The 22,807-nt window shown below is 49.3% G+C and overlaps 1 protein-coding gene across 2 annotated transcripts in view; it reads right to left on the bottom strand.

The window, feature by feature from the left end:
• Positions 1-21,376, bottom strand: part of SPSB1 (splA/ryanodine receptor domain and SOCS box containing 1) — a 38,388-nt gene extending 17,012 nt beyond the window's left edge. The window contains exon 1 of one of the 2 annotated variants that reach the window (XM_027443079.3): positions 21,221-21,376. The gene's annotated coding sequence lies outside the window, so the exon portion shown is untranslated. Of the gene's footprint in view, positions 1-5,247; positions 5,418-21,220 lie in introns of those variants that run through there. The other variant, XM_072027064.1, reaches the window with a different exon arrangement.
• Between the last annotated feature and the right edge of the window lie 1,431 nt (positions 21,377-22,807).

Below are 22,807 nucleotides of genomic sequence, written 5' to 3'. Positions count from 1 at the left end.
AAGCTCCTGGTACACCACTTCCAGGCTGGAACCATCAGACAGATGATTCTTTTCCTCGTTGCTTGTGTCATCAACACATTTTGGGGGGATAGGGTTTGCTTATATCAATATTAAGGCCATTTGGAAGCTATTTCCAGGTTGATACAGCAAAGTCTCTGCCTTGAGAAAAAGACAGTAATGTCCTGAAGTCTCAGGAGAGCTTATTTCAAGGAGAAAAACTAGGCTAGCATAGATCCCAACAGGAGAAGTCACCTGCAGGAGGCACAGGCTTTTCCCTGTTCTGATTTCTTTGCATGCTCTCAAGGGACAGCTCTGCTCTGCCTGCAGCCTACAGAAATAAGTCACGCAGGTAGCAGGCAGGCAGGCCACATGCAACTTTTCCACCTTGCCCCGTGCATCACCTTTTGTACGCTTTTGAACCTGTCTGACCACCCCGATGGCCTTTTCCTTATGTTACGGAGATTTGGCATGGCGATTTGTGGTGTTGCCAGAGGATGCCTCCCACCCCAGCAAGGCTGAAGTTCTGCTGGGCACGCTGCAAACACAGAAGCCCCAGTTTAATGACCAAGCTGCACCTGAAAGACTCATTTGTGGGACTAACTACCAAGCACATGAACAGTGCTTGTCTTAAAACATTCCCCATCCTTTAGCAGCCACCTCTATGCTGCTGCCACACAAATTAATTAGCCCAGTTTCTAAAAAAAAAAAAAACACTCTATAATCGAGGATTATACTGAGGCTTCTGCTCAGGTACCACATAGCACTGCCCTCAGACAAGGGCTCCTTCAGGGCAAGGGGCTGACTTGAGCTCTATGAAGACCTTGAAGCTTTCCCTTGTGTCTTCAAGTTTCTAAGTGCTAATGCAACGAGCAGGGAAGCATCTCTGATGAGCTCTGCAGGACCTGTAGATTAAACAGTGACACAGGAAGAAGTGCCAGTGCCTTCCAGAGCTCCTTTCAGTCCTTCTTCACAGAAAGTCACGAGAAGCGTAAGCCATTCAGAAAGTCTACATTTGGACCACACCTTAAAATGTAAGTTGGAGTTACAGAGAACTGACAGCCTGAGCAGAGCCAGGGAAATGAATGTGAAGGAAAAAGGACTCGGAGGTACCTGCCCTGACAAGGCTGAGTTACAGCACTGCAATGCTTTAGTTTCCCTTTCAGAAGGGTTTCAAACTGACTAGGTCTGTCAGCTACTCTGGAGCCTTTGTGGAAAGCCAGTCTGAACTGGGATTAAAAAAAAAAGGGAAGCAGGAATACACACATACCTTCAGTGCAGTTAGTAATGGGCCAGAGGATTGTCGCCCAGTCACAGTTCATTCCAGTGCACTGAAAGCCACAAGGAGCAGCGCTGCATTAGTCAGTTCCTCTCCTCCAGCCCTTCCCGTCCCATTCCTCACCCTGCTTGCACAAGCAGCAATGTGAGCACGCTAAGACTGAACTGGGAACCAGTCCAGGAAGGTGCTGCTCCCCAGGCTGGTTCACTGCCTGGCACTGCAAGCCTTTGTCCCAGCTCAAAGGAGGGGACAAAGCGAGCAACAATTAATTTTGGCTGGCACTCTCTCCAGAAACCACTCCATAGATGGAGTAAAACTGTATGGTTTAATACCAGTGCTAAAAAAAAGTCAGCACCTGGCCAAGTTGCCACATCAGCCTCCTGTTTCTCCCTCCAGCACTGAAGCTGGAACATCCTAAGACAAGCTGCATTTAGAAAGGCATTCCCTCCACAATTAGGCCACCAGAAGTTTTCAATGTCAGTGTTTATGTCCAAAGCTATTTGCATTAAATGCTACATAATCCACACCGAGCCACCCTCTTGTACAAGAGCTCTATTCTTCCAGTTATTTCCTCATTTACTAATTGGCACTTCACCCAGCACACCATCCGGCCCTCACATCCCAGTATCTTCATTCATTAGTGTTGCCTTGTGATCAGTAGATGTGGAGGATAGCAGCAAGAACGAAGCTCGTTTCTACCTCTGGACAGAGTTTCTGTTCCTTTATTGGAAGCTCTTTTTGGCTAAGACTGCAAGAGTGGACAAAACAAGCCATCAGGAAAAAGGTTTTGGTAACAAAGCACTCCTTCCCCTCTGAAGTGAGTTAACAATGAATCACTGTGGTTAAATGCTAGCAGCAGCAGCTGCGTTAGAAGAAACCCATGCTAAAGTTCTCCACCATCACCTACCATAGCTCCCCATCTGTCTCCTTCCTAGGTGACAGCTGGGAAGAACAAAGATGCCTCTTACAGCTGCATCTTGTGCTATCCGCTCCCAGTCCAGAGCCAGAGCCTCCTGTTTTAGCTATCCTCAGCCTGGGCAGATTTTTAGGAAGCCTCTCTCAGTACGTTGTGTTTGTAGGAGCGAGGGGAACAACGTGATTGCTATCTTGCTTGGGCTTGTCAGTCAGGCTGAAGAGTAAAGCTGTGGTCTGGAGCAGCACTGATGGAAGTTGCCTGGTACTCACCAAGTGTAATACCTGCACGAGGACAGGAACTGAGCTCTTGATGTATTAGCATCACAGCTCTAGGTATCCCAGTCTCCAAAAGCAGCGTTTTCTAAGTAGGTAACTTCAAAACATCAGATTCACAGCAGTTGTTAGGATATCAGCCCCTGCTCCTAAAAGCAACACCCCTCATTCTGTCTGCAGCCACACAGAATCCAGCAGGATCTCTTTTTCCTCAGGAAAACCATTTGCAGTTTAAGCTATTTTAATGAGGGCTGCCCAGCTACAGCCTCCTCCTTCCTCTTTTCGTTTAAAGATGTCACAAGCACTGCTAACAGTAAAGCAAAAATCCCCGCAGCAGAGCAGCTGCCAAGCACTAGATTACTCAGCCTGCTGCCCTCAAATAGGTTTATTTTGTCTGAAGCTTCAGTACACATATCTACATCAAATACATCGATGCCAAAGGGGAAGTTGTGCAAGTGTCTGGTGCTGATGAGCAGCACTACCGAACGAGCTGAAATCTGGGCCACGCGCTAGGAACAAAACCCTAAGTCCATTACAAGAGTGGATCCCTGCTCCCTCTGAGCAAGGCATTAAATTCCCATGGCACCACAAACAGAACGTTGTCCTCTGTGAAATTACGGGGACAGAGCAGAACATCCAGGAGCAGCAAAGCCTCACCAGGAGGTGCTGGAGCTGCAGTCACATTCCATCCCTGCAGCACTGCAGCACAGCACCTCCTCACTTGCTTCTCTTCCCCTTGGATCGGCAGTGATGCTGTCACCAGCCTACCAGGGAACCAGTAGGAGAAAGTGCTCTGAGTGAGAGCAGGGCACACCTACTGCATCACTGGGATGGAATTAGGGCAAGAGGTGAAGGCACGCAGGAGCACAGAGGATGCCCCAAGCTGCCCACACTACAGACAAACCTCCAAGGCTCAGCACACAACACCCAGCAGGACAGCACTCTGCTCCTCCTCGCCAAAGCCTGCTTTCTCCCTGACTTTGAAGGCAGTTAGCTTTTTTTTCCCTTCCAGTTTCAGTTTCTTTGCATTACCATCCTCACCACCACAGCTGGCATCCTCTTCTTCACATTCAGCAGCCTACTTCCAAGTTCATCCCTGTTGTCCTCCCTTGTACAGTCTGCATTCAGCCTGTAGTGGGCTTTCTGACTGAGGATTTCACAAGTTTTCAGAAGTTTACTGAAATTTTCTAACCCTATCAGATACCATAACAATGAAAAAGCAAGAATGAAGTTCTGGAACTCTGTGACTAACTCACACAGCGAAGGATCTCTGCACAGCACTGCCTGCATCCTTCTACGAGTGACCAACACTACAGCACGACCCCATCCACAGAATTTCAAGTAGAAAGGCAGAGGACGCAGTACAACAACCATCAGCCTGCCTCAGCACATGGAGCAGCTCCTCTCCCATCCTTTCTCTCACCAGCAGGTCCCAGGCTGAAGCGAGCCATGCTCCTCTGACCTGTAATATTCACAAGGTCACAGTCAAACCAAGCAGCCAGCCAAGAAGCCCTGCAGTTTAGCAGCAGTCATTTCTCATCTTGGCTTGTTGAACATCACATAACAAAGCTGTTAAGCCCTTAAGCAGGATTGCCTGGGAGAAGAAACGCCTTCCAAAGGTACACCTGACATTAACCTCTGCTGTATCCTGCAATTCAGATCTGTCATCCTCTGGATTCAAGGGATGTGAGCTTTTTCTACAATACTGAGCAGAAAGCATCTCCCTAAGGTTCTGTTTTGTCTCTCCTACCGTATTTTTCCAGCATCCCAGAGGTGACAGAACAGCTGGCAAGAGCTGGCTGCATTGTTTGGCCCACAGCACTGCAGTGAGCTTCTAAAGGAGTCAGAGACACAGCACTGGACCAAGAACCAACACTCACAATGACAATGCAAGCCCTGTATGACAACTATAGAAATCCTCCTGATCCTGTGGATGGACTCAGAAGAAAAAGCAAGCTTATTTGGCTGTTTAGAGAGCCTAGAACAACTGGTATCCTTCCAAGGACAGCCTGCTCCAAAGGGAACAACACTACTGTCAAGCAAAAACAGCTTACCACTGCTATCTGTGCAGCAACATCAGTAGCTAGGAATTGAGATCAGCAAGTTTCAATTTGTAGCTTACTTGTGACATTAAGAGGAGGCTGGAAGAAAGTTTCTTACATTTTAAATCAGAGTTTAGAAGTGGTAGCGGTGACGCTGAGATTTGAGAAAAAAAGTAACTCATTTGCATCTTGGTGTGATTTATAGGACAGAAATGTATGGTAAGAGGTTGTCAGAGCAGCTTCCCCAGGAAATAAACAATCAAAACCCCCAGGTTACAGCCTGACTGTACATATAAGCCTCGCCTATCAACTAAATAAACAGCTTACCCACCTCCCAAACTTAACTTTCTTCCAATGGTATCACCCAGCGAGAGGCCTCCACAAGCTGATTTCAGGACCTGAGGAAGTCTCCAGTCCCATCTCCTCCTCTGAGCAGGATCAGAGCTTGATCCAGCTTACTGTGGTCAGCCTTCAAAACCAGAGACTGCCCAGCCTCTGGGCAACCCACTCCAATGCCTGACTCTCTTCATGAGGAGAAAACTCTTCCTTACACTTCGAGCTATCCATCCTCTTCCCTCTTCAAGTCTTTCCAGTTCAATCAGCCGGTTTCAGGCTGAACTTTGCGTTAATCCCCTGGCCAAGTAAATCCTGAACAAGTACACGTAGTACAGCCTTTAATTGACAGTGAATCACAAAACAATTGAAGCACAGGTTTAAAGAGTTCAGAGGTCTTTGTCTTACCTTGCCACATGGAGGAAAAAAAACTCAGCCTTCTACAATATTTACCCAGATTCCTTCACCTTGGGCATGTTGAGTGTTGAAAAAGAAGAATGAAGGTACATCCTGATGTATAAAGACCCTGGAGATCTTTCACAGCTTACTCAAGCTATAAATTCAGGTCTTTCCTGTCCTGAGGTGTGTGGAGACTGAGGGTGTCACTGCTGGAGATGAAAACCTCACGAGGAGACAGTTGAGTCACTGAGGAAGTGATTTTTTTTTCATAGACTGTTTAGAAAACAGTTCTGTTCGCTTAACAAAAGGATGTTTTCAAGAGTCAACACCCCTGCATGTGCATCCAAAGCGAGAGTTCACACAGTTATCACAGGTTCTTTAAATCAAGTTGAGGCTTCCTAACCCAAAAGCCCATCAAATTCTTTAACACCATCAGCATTTGCCTATCTGCAAAAAAAGCTTTTTTGGTGCAGGCAGACAAAAAGCACAATCACTTCCAAAAAATGAATTTTGCAATTCATCTCCAAAAAAGCCTGGCTTCTACCCTTTTCTAGCAGGTATTTTCCCCTGCCTCTACTCTAAAATTTGCTCTTGAAGCCATAACCTGTGTATTAGATGTGCCTCTGCTGCATCAGGTAGCTTTTACAACATGGTAAATGACATCAGAAACATCTTTTCTTGTGTCCTGACTGCTAGCCAAGCCATCCAGGCTTAAATTTAGGAGTTCTCCACTTCCCAGAGTCACCAGCTCCATGAACAACGCTGTGGCTCAGCCTCACTCACCAGCAGCCCTCCCTGCACGGGGCCAACGTGCCCCTTGGAAACAATGCTCCCCATGCACAGGGCTCAGCCACACCACCCTGTAGGAAGTACTCCACCTTACAGGAACAGAGCTCATCTTTTTAAGTGGAAAAGATGAAAGCCCGAAGCTGGATGTTCACACAAACCTCACGCTCAATGCAAGGCTTTGAAGGCAGGAAGGCTGGGGAGGGCAGGGTGGACTAGGAAGAAGGCTGTCTGGCTACAGGCTACGGATTGCTTCCCTGCCACAAGAAGGGTCTGCAGACGTGTTCTCCTCTGCTCCTTTCCCCTGCTGTGCTCTACCTTCACCTCCTTAGCTGGCACTCTTGTGATAGCATCAGCCACGCACTGCAGCTTGTTGTAAAGAGCTGGAAGGAAAACCATCTGCAGGAACACCGCATCCCATCAGCATCTGCCTCTTCTCCAGGTACAGCCTCATCCCAAGGAGCTCAGCTTCACCTGCACCCCCCTCCCAAACAGAATAATCCCAGGCAAGGAGGGATCTGCACGCTGAGCAAACAGGGCTCAAACATCTCCCAGATCCGTTTCAAAGGAACGCAGAATTACCTTCAAAATACAAACAGTTTTATTAAAGTTCACTAGGTACTCTGCTTTGAAATACATTTTTCTCGCCCTGCATCAAAGGGCTGTTAATTTCAGTCTTGTAGCAAGAAAGTCAGAAGAAATGAAAGCAGCATCTGCTTGGAAGAGATGAATGCAAGATAAAAGGTGTCTGTGACAGAAAGCTGGCAGCAGGCTTATGTTTTCTGTTCAAGTTTGATCTGGGAATAACAACAAGCCTTAAAACATAATAAAAGCTATGGAAAAACCCTTCCCAAATCCAACAGCATAGCCGGAAGATGCAATTTTTCTTCTCCAACTGCTGCAACAGCCAGCTGATGCGAAGAGCCCAGACAAACCCAAACTTGCTGCCCCGTGTAATCAGGCACCTTGGCTTGCTCAAGTCCACAACATCCCCGTCACAGCCTTCAATTCCCTCTTCCCCTCCAAGCCTCCAGAGGGAAAGCAGTTTCCTAGGGATCTCCCTCAGCAGAAAGGAAGCAGAGTCACACCATGGCAGAACGCCTCCCGAATGTTTTGGCATAAATGGCTTGCGAGCCAGCCAGTAAAGCAAGGAAAAAAGCCTTGGCATTTCTTGTCTGCCTAGAACGGTCTGTTCCTTGCAGAGAGTCAAGTCAGGATCGTCATGAGTTGGTTATATAATACAAATTTTTAGACATTGTGCTCAAGTCCAGTCCTGTACAGCACCACAGAGGCACTGAGGTTTGTCACAGAAGTGCATCAAGGGCACGTCAACTGTGCTCTGCATCTCCACAAGCTTTAACGGGATTTATTGACACTTGATGCAGCAGGGCAGGGTATGGCAACCTTTTTTCCCTTGTGTTTTTCCATGCTGTAAAGCTATGCTGTGGTGTATGGGCTTCCACTGAAAAGAAACCAGGCAGAGAGCATTTGTGTTCTGCTCACACCATCTGAACAGGGAGAGGAACATTCGAGCATCTCTGCTCTTCTGTCTTCTCCTCGGCACCTCTGGGACAAGTCCCTCCAGATGTCTTATGCAGTCTCAGCCTTTCTGAGAGCCACTTTGATCTGCCATCCTGAGATTTTGGGTGGGAAAGGACTGTTTGCTGCCTTCTCCCTCTGCTGTTTAGTAGCAAAAAGCTTCACACATTTAAAGCTTGGTGCAAGCATCACTAGGGGACCAGACAGCTGGGCCAGGAGAACAAGGTAAAGCAGCTCACATGAAAGCTATCTGTGAAATGCAGAGCCAACACACGAGCAGCAGAATCTAAGGGCTGTGTATATGCTTTGGCTACCTACACTGCCTACCATGTGCACGCATTTGTTTTACTTCATCTCAGGATATCTGCAAGGCAAGGATGGATCTTTACCCATTCCCTGATCAGCTTACAGCTTACCTGGAAACCTTTTACCTAACCTTTAAATTGCTTGAAACTCCCAGGCCAAGAGAAGCCAACATGGTGCACTCCACCTGACCCAGCTCGCTGCCAGTCTCTAGAAAGATGCGTTCACCTCATTCCCAAAGCAGCTGCCAGGAGCTCTGCAGCTCAAACAGTGGTTATGTGAGCAGAAATTCAAAGAGATAGCCAGATAGATATGCAACAAGCTAGCGCTGAGACATTTGTCAACATTTAGCAAACCACTCCAGCGGCACGCTCAGGAAGACAACCGTACGCACAAGCAAAAGCCATCCCACAGCAGCTCTCAAAGTGCTGAACTAGGAGGATATTCCTGGCAGACGGATTACACAAGAGACAGCTCACACTGCCAGCTTTACTGGAACAGACACAGCAACTCCCCACAGCAGAGAACTCTGGGATGATGCCTCGCTAGATTTCTGCCTTGTCATTAGCCAAAAAAAATTTAATGACACGGTTGGACTCTGTGTTTAAATATAATTGACCTGGGACATACCATAATTAGGAAGAGAGACACCGCACATCTGAATGAAGGCTGCAGCTGGGCACAGTCTCAACATGATGCAATGTTTTGCTTTCACCATTACCTGAAAGGGTCCTTGGAAATTGCTATGGGTGTTGGAGATAAGCAGGGTTACCAAAAGCTTCATCTGGCGTTTTACATCACTCTGCATTGCGAAAGGCCTCACGTAACACAGCAACTTTCGAAAGCTCCCCTAGCCTGGCTGCCTGAAGCTGTGTCCCTGTGTGACTGGAACTAGACAGATCTGGAAGCAGAGAACCAAACTGAAACAGAATAAAGCACATTGTGAAAGCAGAGAACTAAAGCAAAATGGAATAAAGCACATGGTGCAACCGGTGGCTGCAGATACACACGTGCTGCCTTCAGAGGACATCTGCACCGTAGGGAGGCCAGATATCCAAGAACAACTTTTTCCTGGAAGTAACAGAGCAATTTGTTCTTTATTACCATGACTTTTTTTTTTTTTGGTGAAAAAGCACAACTAGCAACATGCAGCTACACCACCACACAGTTGCCTCTCTTCTGGTTAGTGCCCACCGTATCTGGCAGTGGAATTTGTCCCTTAATTTGTCTTACTGGGCCACCCTCTGAAACGCATTCCTGAACAGTTTGACTCTCTCATGCTTTGTAAATCAAGTCATATCTTCAATAGCTTCCTCGTCACCCCCGTGCCAACACCAAGCTGCACCTTGATCATTTACTTCAGAGCAGTGAAGCAAATCTGTGTGAGTAGATCCAGCGCTGCTGCCTTACGCCATGGTAGTACCTCTGTGTGGTAAGAGCAGGCACGAACTAACAGTCCACACCAGTTGCTTCACCACAAGCAACTGGAACAACTGGTTGAGCACTCACGCTCTGAACCATGCAGAGGATATATTACTAGAGACAGATCCATTGTCTGAAGAGAGATTTGGACAGGCTTTTTGATTATGAACAGCTTTAAACGTCATCCTTTCAGATAATACCTGAAAGCAGATGGAGTTTTTACTCCGGGCCATTTTAGTTTCATCATCCACTCACAAGATAAAGCCCTGTACGGAGCAGTCTAACTTCAGCCCCACCACAAGAACAGATGTCCTAAGTCATCCTCCTCCAAAAAAGCCTCCTAGCTCAGCATCATCAACAGTTACATCAAACATGACGCTGGCACACGTAAAGGCTGCAATTAGCAGCCATGACAACCCTTACAATATTAGTTTCACAGAAGATACCGTAAACTTTCTTTATGTAAAGGGAATGTAATCTCCTCCTTCAGGTAGGAAGCAGCCACCCTGTTTTCATGGCCAAGCAACAGCCCTGAGAAGATTCCGCCCACCACTGAGCTTAATTCCAGATATTAAAGCCTCACTCTTCCTGTAATTTTGGTTCAAACAGGAAGGTTTTTAAAGGTATTCTGCCCTCTGCAAAGGGAAGGGCAGAATTTGGGGAAGAAGGGGAATTTTTCCATAAAGTCCATCTCAGAAGCACAGACTGGACTTGCTCATTCTACAGGGAATGCACATTGCAACGAAGTCCAGCAAGTCTTGCAAAGCTGACTGATGGGCATATTAGAGGTTTTGTTCAGCTACCTGCTAAGTCAATCTACTGCTAAGAAGGTTCCTTAAACATCATGTGCTAGTACGTCAGTTCTGTAACCTTCGTGCTTCATCCTAACCTAAAGGAAAGACCTTCACAATCTCCAGGGAAGAATGGAGGTGGCCACTTTTCAGCATCTGAGGTCTGGTCAGGGCTGATGCTAAGGCAGTATTTATCCCTCCTGTTTCCAGCTTCTGAGCACCCTGACCCCACCACAGAAGCCTGAGTAAGCAGAGTCTGAAGATCACACGTGTTCACCATCTCTTCCTTTCCTCCCTAGGGCTTCTCAGCAGACTAAACTGTGGATTTCCTCTCAAAAACAGAAATTCCAGTACCTGTAATTAAGCTAGCTTTCTGCTCGGACTATTCCAGACGTGGCTGTCTGAGTCCTTCCCATTAAGGTTAACCATTCAAAAAAAGCCTCTGCAGTGCCAGAGATAGCAAAGAGCACAAGAGCCGGTGATGGGGCAGGTTGATTAGATGTAAGCACGCCTGAGTTGTCTTATCTGGGCATTAAACAGCTGCCAGAACTTTTGGAGTTCAAAGGCAAGACAAAAGCCCGTACAGCCGACCTATCCTCCCAACATACCGGAGTCATCATAGGTCCTCATAAATCAGCCTGCCTTCTAAATAAGTGTTTAATATAAACATTTGTACAGTCACTTAATTCCTGGTGAACCAAACTATTTGATGTGGGCCACAGAAAGCTCCCATGACATCAATGGAAAGTTTCCAATTAGGAAACCGAGTTTGAAGCACATTAAAAGAGCTTAAGAAGTATAGAGAGAGAGGAAGAAACCTTACAGGAACAATCAAGAGATCTGTTCTCAAGACGCAGCATACCTAGGAACAAGCAGGAAGAGAGGCTGCCTTGCGTTTTTGGAGTTTAGCAACTAAGAATTCTAGAAACAAATGGTTGTGTTAGCTGCTAGATCCCTTCAACATCTGAGCTTGTCTTTTGGCAGAGGCAGGCCAGCCTTAGCAAGTGTGTTCACCTGTTTTTCAGCTGCCACCGAGGTCCTGGCTCCTTTTGAGCAGCCTGGATGGCTCCTACAGCTTTGCCTAGATTTGCTATGCACAAGCACCAATTTAAGAGTAATAAGGTGGCCACTGCCACCCACTGTTCAGTGCACCACAGCCACCCAAACATGGAATAAATGCATGCTCTCTAGGATACCCAATGCTTAGAAATTCAACTACAGCCACCACACCCAGCGTTTTGCCTTTAAAAGCCTCCCACCAGACCAAGCTCACCTTGCAGCTTCATTCCTACAGTCAGTTGTTACCCTCACCACCACTTCCTATGCTCAGTGAGAAGATGAGCTGAATTCACCTTCCAGCCATCCCCTGCAGAGAATCCCACTGCTTTGGTGACACCATCCTACAGCTCGAAATAGCTGGCTACAGAAGTCCCGGCTAAATGCATGCAGGCATGTACTAATTAGCCTGCCCAGCTGCTCTGTCAGACTCACAGACAAAAAGGGAAACACTCAGCCACCTGCAAAGCCACCTCCTTCACCACTGCCACCTGCTGGGCCACTTGCTTTGTCCCTTCGGTGACAATGACAACTTCCACTCCATGCCCATTCAGCAGCACAGCCATGGGTCAGACAGGATTTCCATTTTGCTTTGTGGGTGGCTGAGATATGCTAAAATGAGAGGAAAAGGGTATGGAAAGCTTCGTTAGCATAAAAGCTGTCTCAGTAGAGCCACTGGTGGGCCTCCTGCTGTGCTGTTTGACACCTTGGAATGAGGATCCCCATGAGGCCAAGAGCTCTTTCAAGAGCAATCCAGACCAGAGACTGGCTTTTTTTTTTTTTGTTGTTGTGAAGGTCTGAAGAGAGCCTAATGCTGGTAACATGTAAGTGCATTGCTCCAGACATGTACTAAGGTGCTGAACCACGCTTCCTGCTCACCTTAATGACTGTTAGATTGACAGCAACTCTCCTACCTCAGCCACAGCGGGGGGATTTGCCATCTGTCTTAATAGATGGTCTACAGCACTTCCAGTGCCCCCTGAGGTCTTACCTGCATCAGGAAGGCTCTTCCCACTCCCACTTAAAACTAAGAGCCTTTCAACTCTGTTTCTTCCCAGCAATAGCGAAACCATTGCCAGTCATCCTGCTCCCATTTCGCAGAAGTGCTGTAGCACTTACCCCACAAGAACACAGTTCAGCTGAGCTGGAGCCACACACTCTGCTCTTGCATGTTCCTAAATGCATGCCAGAAGCCACGCCACCCCCAGCACAAAGCCCAAACGTGTTTCTACCTACTAAGTTTAGTCGAGGGGCATTGCACAAGTCCCACCAGTCAACAAACTCTGTTTACCCCCACTGGTAGCACGCTGCCATATGATAGTGCCCACGGCAGCAAGCTGAGCTGTTCTACCCAGAGCCATCTGGCTGGGAAGAAAACACTGGATGCTGACAACTGCATCCCTACAGCAAAGGGCAAAGGCTGAAGGTACACCATGAGTCACCAGTAAATCAATTCCTAAAGATCAGAAAGCCCTTCTAGAAAGCACCACCAAGTGAGTACACAAGTACACCTAGCAGCAAAATTCTCTTTGGAAACGAACAAGCTCCCGAACCCTGCAGATTCACTGGAATTCCTCGCAGGTAAACATCTGGGCTTCTCTGCCACCCAGGAGAGGCAGCACCCTTGGCAAACCTCCCCCCATGGAGCAGCGCTGCCCTGGCTGTGAAGCAAGCACGAGGGGCGTTGCACAACCCCAGCCTGCCTGGGGATGTGGGTTACAGCCCCTTCCAGGCTCACCCCAGTCAGGTGTCCCCTCCCATCTAACATGTTGACACAGAGCTGTGCCTCTTGCAGATCCAGTTCAGGGTCCACAAGCTGGGCAGCAACCCGATCACTCAGCTATCGAGCCTGGAGTTTTGATGTGATTCATGCCAGAAGTGCAGATCCAGGCCTGTGTGGGCACATGCGACCTGCCCCTCCACAAGTCTCAGAGCAAGGCAACATCTTCCATCTCCTGATCCCCAGGGGACCAGAAGCACATGAGGAACCCCGGTACCTCAATAAGACAGGAGAGATTGAGCTGTGGAAATATGCAGAATCAACCTTAGAGGGGAGCTCCGTTCCTCCGATGTCTGCTTCTTGCAAACAGGTCAGAAAATTTAACTACTCAGCAGCACGCTGCTCCTCGAGTGCATCTTGAAGCTGATAAACCGAGGCCAGTGTCTCCAAATTCCAGGATGATCCTCAGCCACAAAAGCAAGCTCACATTAATAACCACAAGATACAAACTTTGCCCCTTTTCTCCTCCCAAACTGCCAACATACAGCAAGTCAGGCCCACAGCCTGGACAACTGGTAGCACACCACTTTGCTCTGCCTCCACTCCCCTGGCTTTTCACCACTACCCACGCTCACAGCCACTACCCATCAGATTAGCAGCCCCCTTTTTAACTCGTACAAATGCAAGCAGCAGCTGAACGCTGGCAAGACAGCGTGCCACATACCTAACCTTACAGCAATATCCTGCTGGAATCAGTGCCATGTGTGCAGCCCTTCTGCCCTTTTCCTCCTCGGCTGCAAGCTAAGCTGTGCTAGCAAGATCTAAGAGATGCATGTGCCTGAATCAATCCCAGAGCCAAGTCTGAGGCTGAAACCACTTAGAAATGTCTGTCTGAGCCTTGTTGCAAGAGGGACACGGCACTCCAAGAAAGCTGCTATGTAGTAGGGAGGAAAGCAAGGCGCTGGCTCACAGAAAAGAAACATTCATTAGGTTGATTCACTCCCACCCCCCAGCTCCATCTTGTTCCAGCTGGAAGTGCACAACACGCCGCATGGAAAACCCCAGCCCGTTAGCAGTGAGGCTGTGTGGGACATGAGGAGAGGAAGCCAAGCCCTCAAGTCATGACCACAGAGCTGTGACAGCAAGGGTAGGAGCAGCACACATCAACCTGCAGCAGCTCCTGCCATCACGTAACCCCAAAACACACAGCTCTACTCCCTGCCCATAAAAAGCAAGCCTTACATTGACGAGCCAGGTGCTTTCTGGATTCATACGGACCCCAAATCTCTTTTCAGCTGAAATGGCAACAGGTTTCTTCTAGGAACTGTCGAGAAGCTACAGAATTAGTGTATCAGTGCTGACTGTCAAAGCTAAGCTGATGTTGTAGGGAATTATTGATGTGGACCCCATCTGAAACTTCAGGTCCCAAACACAGCAGTGCCCCAGGACTGGAACAGGACAAAGCAATCCCTCCCTTGCCACTCAGGTTCGATAAGATGAGCTGTTTAGTCTTTAAATTGCCATGGAAAATTGGCCAAAGACAGCCCCAGGCAGAACTGCTGACAGCACAGCACCAGCCCCTCCGTACCACATACCTGATGTCCAGATTCCTCCATAGCATGGACCAAGACTGGAAGCATTTTAAGGGTTATTATTACCTTCACGAAGAAGCTTTGCTTGTTTCCCTGCAGCACAGCTCCCCAGGCTACATCCCTACCGACCTGGGGCTCCTGAAGCACAACATGACAATGAATTAGGGTGTCTAGGAAAGAACTGCACTTGGGCAAACTCCAGAGAACATCCTTCAAGCCTCAGGACACCATAGCTGGAATCCAGGCATTTTTCACATCTCTGCTTAATGTAGAGTTTAACTTCCAACAGGCCATTCAAACCAGAAGTTCTCCACAGCGAAGTTGCCAAAAGCTTAAACTAAGGATTTCTAAACATCTGAGACCGATGCAGCCTTCTCATGTAGAGAACAGCTTGGCCTTAGCCCTTGCTTGCTTTTCTTGGCTGTTTACCATCAGTGGCTCACGTTCTTTAGAACTAGAGTTGTTTCTGTAGTTTTTGTGCAACCGAGTGCCTTTGTACATTTATGGTGTCAAGGCCCCATCCGGGATCTCCTCGGGACAGATTCCTGACATGATAACATACCAGCTATCCAAAGAAAGCAGTTTGAAACGAACATCTACACAGCTGCTCCAACTTACAAGCTTCATCAAATTCCCCTCCCAGGCTAAAAGAAAAAGCCCATGTTTGGTAACCCCACATTCAGACATTACCACCTTCTGCCCCAAAGCTCTCATGTCAGTTGTTGCTCTCACTTTGAAATCAGGCAGATGTTTGTGTGTTTTCCTTTCTGTAAGGGTAAAAAGCTTCCAGCTCCCAGGGGAAGTTTTGCAGGTTAAAAGCTTTACTGCTATCCAGTAGCAGCGCTGCTCCGGTTCGAAGTCTGTCTTCACATTTCCTAGCAGAGAAAAACCAGCAGAGCCAGAAGTAGACAAGTATTAGTGAAAGAGACTCCAGGGTTAAGAAGAGGTAAGGCAAGGGCAGGTGACTGTTCTAGTAAGGTCAGATGTTCATCCAAAAATCTTCCTTAAAGCTGAAGTTCAGCCCTGCTTAAACACAGCACAGAAAATCAGAAGAGAAGTAAGGCTCCATCATCAGGGGATGAACAGGAAGCCTGCAGCACATTGAGCACCCTGCTCCCAGCCGGGGCACTTCTACCTGTGGGTAGGGAGGACATTTCCCATCCCAGCATCGTAATTCCACCCAATGCCAACTGTTTGTGTAAGCCAGGGGGTAGAGACCATGAAACAAAACCTGGGATTAGCATCCATCCCTGCCAAAGGTAATCATATAAAAAAAAAAAAGTTACTTTTTCTGTCTTTCTAGAAGAACCCTCAAGCAAAACATTCGGTGACTGAAGCGAGGCCACACATCAAGCCAGATGTATAGAAGGGATTAGCCCACAGCTGTCCCTGGCTTGCAGCCCTGTGCTCATCCCTCTAAACCACACTCCCCGGGGCACACGTAACCCTGACAGAGCACTACGAGCACCAGCTGGGAAGCTCTGGATCCCAGGCATGGCAGCACGCAACCGAGGGCTGTCCCCAGCAGTCATGGAGCAGCACCCAGAGCCAGCTCACCAGCCTGCATCTGCTGGTGCCAGTGGTCTGTGCCCAGAGCACAAAGAATTAAAAGAAACTGCTCTTCTTGCCATACTCTGCCCAAAGAAGGGGTATCTGCAAAGGCTGCCTGCACTAGGACAGTTTTACTCAGTTGTAGATCAAGAGCAGGACGTTATCCAGCTCAGCTGATGTCCTGCAGGATCTTTGTTCACGGCCCAAGCAAGGTGGACACCACAGCAGCATCCAGCTCACACCACATTTATCTTATCAGGGAGAGTCTGCCGTCATTTACACCCCTGAAATGCTACACGAAGAGTTGAGGCAGTTTGTGGCACCCACAGCTGCCAAAGAAAGTAGCTCCCATACTCAATTAACACCCAGAATTAAAATTTAAACCACGGTCCCAGTACAAAAACATGTCTCAGCCACATGCTGTTTCCAGATGGGCAGCTCCAGAGCACCAGTCACTCCTGAGCCTCTCCAGGATCAAAGCTCTGCCTGCTCCCAGAGCTCAGGGCAGGTTTGTTTCAGGCTCCTGCTGCAGCCTCGTTGCAGGGGGATGGGGACAGATTGTTGAGTGCCTAGCTAAGAAGCCAGTACTCAGTCGCTGGCTTTTAAATCCCTAATAATGGGATACATCTGCAACAGATGCTTCGGTTGACATGAAGAAGCCTTCATATCTTAAGGAGAAGCAGCATCCAGCTGGACTGACTGCAAGGGAGGGAAGTCAGGCCTTGCCTGTAAGGCACACGGGGACTCGTTGGCACATCAGCACTCAGTCAGTTATTCCAGTCACTGACCAGCAGCAAGGTGTCACTGCCACCAAGAACATCAATGCCTCTAACTGAGCCAGGAAAGAATTGCTAAGCAAACACCTAACCAACACATGCATCAGTGTTTACTACAGCACTGCAAGTTTGTTAGGAAGGACAGCTTGGACAGAACAAGGTCAGTGAAACAGCAAGGCTGAGAGACACCCACCTGCTTGCTCTCAAACATCTTCCCCGTGACACTTATGTGAAGCTGTTTCTGCAGGGACACAGCAGAAGCTCAGTGCTGCAGCCTGTCCCTTTGTTGGGAGGGTAGGACCAGAGCAGGGAGCAGTGTTCTTGACCTCCCAGCTATGAGAAGAAGAAAAGCAGCAGCAGACATACAACACGTAGCCTTCAGACAGCTTGGTTTACACTCCTCCCAGGTGCAAAGCCATGTGTATATAACAGGGCTACATCTCCATCACACAGCACTGCGAGCATCCCTGAGCTTCCCCTCGCTCTGCTGGACTGGAAGGGTTTTTGCTGGGTGGCTGACCCCGTTTCCAGAACCCACACTCCTTACAGGCACAGGCCTGCAGGCAAGAGCAGACTCCAGAGGATGGAGGGGATTTTTCCTAACAGTAACACAGGTGGCTGCAGGAAGGAAACATTAGACTTTAAGATGTTAGATCAACTCTGAACTAGCTCAAAAGCCGTATCACTAACTGTCTGAGGTACTTTATTCACTTCAAATATTGTTTTGTGAAGCTCAGAAACTGTGGATGTGGATGGCTCATACCCATATCCCCAGACCAGCAAGAAGGGAAGAGTTATACTTACAGGGAAGTAAGCAAGAACCCTTAGCTGGCTTTATCTCAGCTTTTTTTTTTTTAAAGCTATTCCCCATTCCTCAATCTCACCCAAAACACAGCACTTGTGTATCAAGAGGTCAAATAAATCAACAGCATGCTGAGCAGACAGCACAAACCCATCCGAGCCAGGCACTTCTCACACTTCCCTACGCAAAGTCTGGCAGTTGCCAAAGTGGAAGTCAGAAGAGCTCTGAAACTATCAGCTGCAGCCTGGGCAAAGCAGCCAGCATCTCCCCTGCCTCTGGACACGATGTGTGCAAGTTTTAGTTCTGCAAGAAGATCTGCAAGCCATTAGGATCTCATGTTTGAGCATCCACGTGAACAAGGACTACGTTCAGTGGGCAACTGAACAGGAGCAGACTCTGCTTGGTTTAGAGTTGATCCACACCCCCTTTGATCCCCTAATCTAAGAAAAAGGCGTGCCTAGGCAGACACGCACAGCTGTCAATACCCTGAACAGCTTGAGTCAGAGGTAATTTCAGATGTCTCAATATTTATGCTTGTTTTTAAAGCTTTTTCTTGGATGCTGCAGCAATACCAGGCAGTTCTGTTGCCTCCCAAATGTTACAACACTTTTTCCCCTGAGCCACAATAAACAGTCCGCAGCACTAGACAGGTATGTGCATTTACTAAACAGAAAGTCAATAGCTCCCAGCCTGGGAGTGCCGGGAACAAATCAACAAGCTCAACTGCTAAAAGCCACCCTTTACCCATAAGCCAGAAACAGGTGTTCTTTTTTGGCCCAACACAGCGCTACAACAGACTGAAGCTCTAAAGATCACTGCTGCACCTCTCATCTGGGCCTGACAGGGGTTCACTTTGTTTTTAAAAAAAGCAAGCCCCCAAGCTTTTTTTTTTCCTGTTCTGTTTTGAGCTTTAATGCAGTATTCTTAATTGTTACAGCTCACTAATTCCCCTCACAAGAGCATCCCTTGGGAGGGAAATTCACAAGAGCCAATTTCCTTCAGTCTCCTATCATACTCAGCTGCCCAACAAGACTGCTGGATGACCCTGCTTCACCCAGAAGCATGATCAGGGGAAGAAAGTTCCCCAATCATCCCAGCAGGCCGACTTACTGTAGCTCAGGAGCTCCCAAACCTAAAAGGGTCAAGTGGTGCAGAGCTGCTAGTGAATCCATGAACCACTTTCCCTTTTTCCTTTAAAAAAAAAAAGTGACACTGCTTTAGTAGTCCATGAAGAAAGCCTGTTAGCTCTGGTCTCCCCAGCCTGCACCCGTGAGCTTGGAAACCAGAACTTTGAAGCTAGGCTTTCCTCAGACTTGCAGTTCACCAAGTGTTTGGCCATCTCCTGTAACACATACCCCATCTCTGCCAAGGACAACTGCGCTCCCCTCCCCTCCACCCCAGCAGTTATTTATTGAAACAGAGGCAGCTGCAGCAATTACTCACATGGAAGAGTAACTCAAGGGGAAGGTCTTTGTTGCTCAGAACTGTGTAGTAACTGGAAGTGAGTCAACACCTTGACATCAACCCAATCGATGGTGACCACCAGCAAAGCAGTCCAGCGACCACAGGTTGGTAACCCTGGTTCTCAGACACTTACTCACTTTTATTCTGCAGGCATTACGCAGCTTTGCCTGGAAGCAGCTGATGTCTAACTCCTATCTTGTGCTAGCAGATCAGTTTGCTAGCTCGTGTCACATGCCTGCAAACGCAGAGGAGCAGGGCAGCAGGTTTCACAGCCAGCCACATATGCCAGCCTTCAGCACGGTCAAGGTTCAGGCAACTCATACTAAAACAGACCTCATTGGTATCATCCACACAGCTCTATAAGCTGTTTCTCTACTGCTATAATGCTACCATCACTCCACTAGTTAACAGAAGCCTCCCTGCATAGGGCAGGGAGATAAGCTGTGCTAGGGGAGGATCACTGAACGTCCCAGCTGAGGTCATCTCATTGATGCTCCCTGCCAACACAGTCAATCCTCACTCCCCTTGTCAGCACAAGCCCTGACTCCAGACTGAGTCAGTATATGTACACTTCAGCCCGAAACTGTAAATACAACCTCACACTGGTGTATCAGAGCCAGCCAGCCTGTTCTATCAGGGACCAGCTTCAGTGTGTTCAGTGGCACTGGGCACAAAAACTGACTGAGACAAGCCTCAGCCACAGGGCATGCTCTCTGCCACATCTTATGATCCTCAGAAACACTGAAATGTGAAGACTAACCGTCAGCAGTCTGCACTCAAATCACAAAGATTGGCACAGCATGCAGACTGGCTCACTATCTACAGATTCATAGTTCAGGTGACTTCATGAATTTAATTACCCCTCACAAGAGGGATTTGAGGAGACGAGCAGCCCTTGCAGGCTGCTTTCACTTTGAGGAAAGGAAACGCAGGAGGCCAGGGCGAGACAAGAGAGCAGCAAGCAGAGCACATTTTCCACATCCCGGACCCAGCTGCAGCGATCCGGCTCCACACAGACACAGCACATCTCAGCTAGCCAGTTCCTGGAACACAAAACCACATCTCTAACGTAAGTTTACAAACAAACTTCAGTCCCATTACAGCACGATCCCGTAACCTCCAAGAGCGGCTGCAAAAGCCTGCTGCTGCTGTACGGCAACAACACAATGCCCCCCAGAGGAATACACTGCTCAAGTTCATCCCTTGTCTTCAGCACAACTAGGATGGGGGGGGTGAATAAATTACGGCTTTACGAAACCATCATCACAACGCCCCAGAGCCATGACAGGGCTGGAGGCCAGGCACACTGACGGAGCAGGGAGGAGACGGGCACACCAGCAGCGGGTTGGCCAGGGAGGACTCCTCCAGAAGCCAGTGAAGTGCCTCTCAGGGCTGCCACTCGCTTGGTAAACAGTAGCACAGCCCCACCACGCTCCCAGCAGCTTCCCTATCAACTCACCACAGAAATTGCCTTCCTCCTGGGCTGAGATCAGTACTTTGACCCCATCCAGCTCTCCTACTGGGGAAAGGTTGCTCCCAGGACAAAAGGGTCATAAACTCTTCCTGCATCGCTATCAGGAAAAGAAAGGCCAATCTATCTCCAAGGCAGCAAACTTCCATCTTTATAATCATTTTGTAAACTCCCTTATCTCGAGCAATGGCTCGCTTCACAGGTTTCTGCTCTGCCACAGCCGCTCACCAGCCTGGCTGCCTGCATCCATCCTGTAACAGCAGCAGCAGGCAGCACGCTCCTGTTGTTCTTCCAGCAACACCAGGCACTTCAAACAGAGGATTACCCGAGCTCCCATCACATCACCAAGGGGTTTGTGTAGGAAAAAAGCCCGATATCCATCAGGCCCCTGCTCCGGAGACCACCAAGGCAGCCCCACAAGCACCGAGCGAACAACCCGACCTCCTCACCCAGCTGAGGCTGGCTCAGCACCTCCACCCCCGGCTCACCAAGCCGGGTTTGAGCCCAGCGTTTGCTTTTAAAAAATATATATATATATATTAATCTTTCGGGAAGCTGGCACCGGCTCCACGCAGCCCGCGCTGACCGGGGAGCAGCGCCCCGCTGCGAGGGATGGGAAGGAAGCAAGGGAGAGGCCTCAGCAGCTCGGTAGCCGCCACCCCAAAGAAAAAAAAAACACCCCAGCCACCGTCCCCCCTCCGGTTCCTACCGTCCTGGGGCCGCCCCATGGCAGCGGCCGCGCCGGGTCCCGCCGGAGCCTGCTCCCGGGGCCGCGCCGCGCAGCGCCCGTGGCTGGGCGGGCTGCGGGCAGGCTGCAGCCGCGGCTCCTCCCGCCGTCACATGGCACAAATAACGCCCGGAGACCGCCCCGATCCGCCCCGACACCGCCCCGGCCCCCGGGACCGGCCCCCGGGCTCCGTTTGGGGCCCGGCTCCGGTCGGCTGCGAGCCCGTGAGGCGCCCCCCCCCCCCCGCTCCCTTCCCCGGGCCTGGGTGAGGCGAGGCGGCGGCCCCTCGGCGGGCAGGGAGGGGAGCGGCGGCGGCTCCCTGAGGGGGGCTCGGCCCTCGGTTGAGGCCGAGCTGGGATATTTGCATTGCAAAGGCTCGGGGCAACGCGTGTCTGCGGTGTTTTTTTAACAAGGATCGATTTGTGTACCGGAGTAAAGCGAGGAAGTACAGCCCCGCTGACTCTGTGCCTTGGAGGCTTGGTGCACAAAGCGGGTTTTGGGGACAAATCTTGAGTCAGCGATGTCCCTCTGAGATGATTCATTTTTGGTATTCCCAGACAAAACGAGGGTGAGGCAACACAGCTTGCAGCACGCACTGGTGCAAATTAGGCGAGGGCTCTGAGGACCACCCCAGAGCTGAAGGAAATGGCATGAATGATTTTAGGGGTGGCACCGTGGCATCCGAGCCCAGACACACCGAGTGCCCCTGCCAGACACCAAGGTTATTTTCTGGGGGATTGGACATGAGCAACGGGCTTTGACTACTTCTCATCATTACTGGTCTTGGGACACACCTGAAAAGGGGAGTGGGATTCATTTGTGTGTCCTCCTTTTTATGTCCCTGCTTCCAGAGGGCTTTGCTTTCATCGCTGCTGTAGCCCCTCTGCAGCACCCGGCCTTAATTCAAGGTTTAACCATAAATGTGTCCTCCTTACCTACCTTCTAATTAGGATACTGAGCCGCTCTTCCCCTTGCTGTGCTCCTTCTTAGGGACTGCGGGAGGTGAGCGGTGAGGAAGGTGATTCCCAGGTGTGCAGAGGTGCTGGATCTCCGGGGAGGCTGCAGGTTTTTTGCCACATCTCGGGGGCCATGCATCGATGCACAACTTGCAACATAAGAGCAGTGCTTACAAGGAAGAGATCGAGTAGCTGCAGATGGGTGGAGATGAAATTGCATGGCCCCAGGGACTGTACACTACCCACTGCTGGCTTCCTTATTCAGCGAGGTGCTCACAGCAGGGGATTCAGTGACCTGTAATGGGGTCGGAAGGGTGCTGAACTGACCGAGCTGTCAGGAGAAAGAAGCCTGCATCTTCCCTAGGACCTTGCAATGCCAAGGCTGAGGTGTGGTAGCTTGCTGACAACCCCTTCCTCACCCCTTTCTGGCCATGCAGTCAAAAGCACCCCTGCCAATGCAAGGAAATAATCCCGTTGTGCTCCGTGGGGCGATGCATGCAGGGGCAGGAGTTCATGTGTGCATTCGTGTCGTTGCAGGACGGAGGCACTAATTTGTTAAGCATATTTTGAACTCCTTGGGGGATTGTCGCTCTGTGCCAGCTATTGTGGTTCA

The sequence above is a fragment of the Anas platyrhynchos genome, chromosome 22 (assembly GCF_047663525.1).
Source record: "Anas platyrhynchos isolate ZD024472 breed Pekin duck chromosome 22, IASCAAS_PekinDuck_T2T, whole genome shotgun sequence".
NCBI classification, from domain to species: Eukaryota; Metazoa; Chordata; class Aves; order Anseriformes; family Anatidae; genus Anas; species Anas platyrhynchos.
This window is presented reverse-complemented; position numbering and strand designations above follow the sequence as displayed.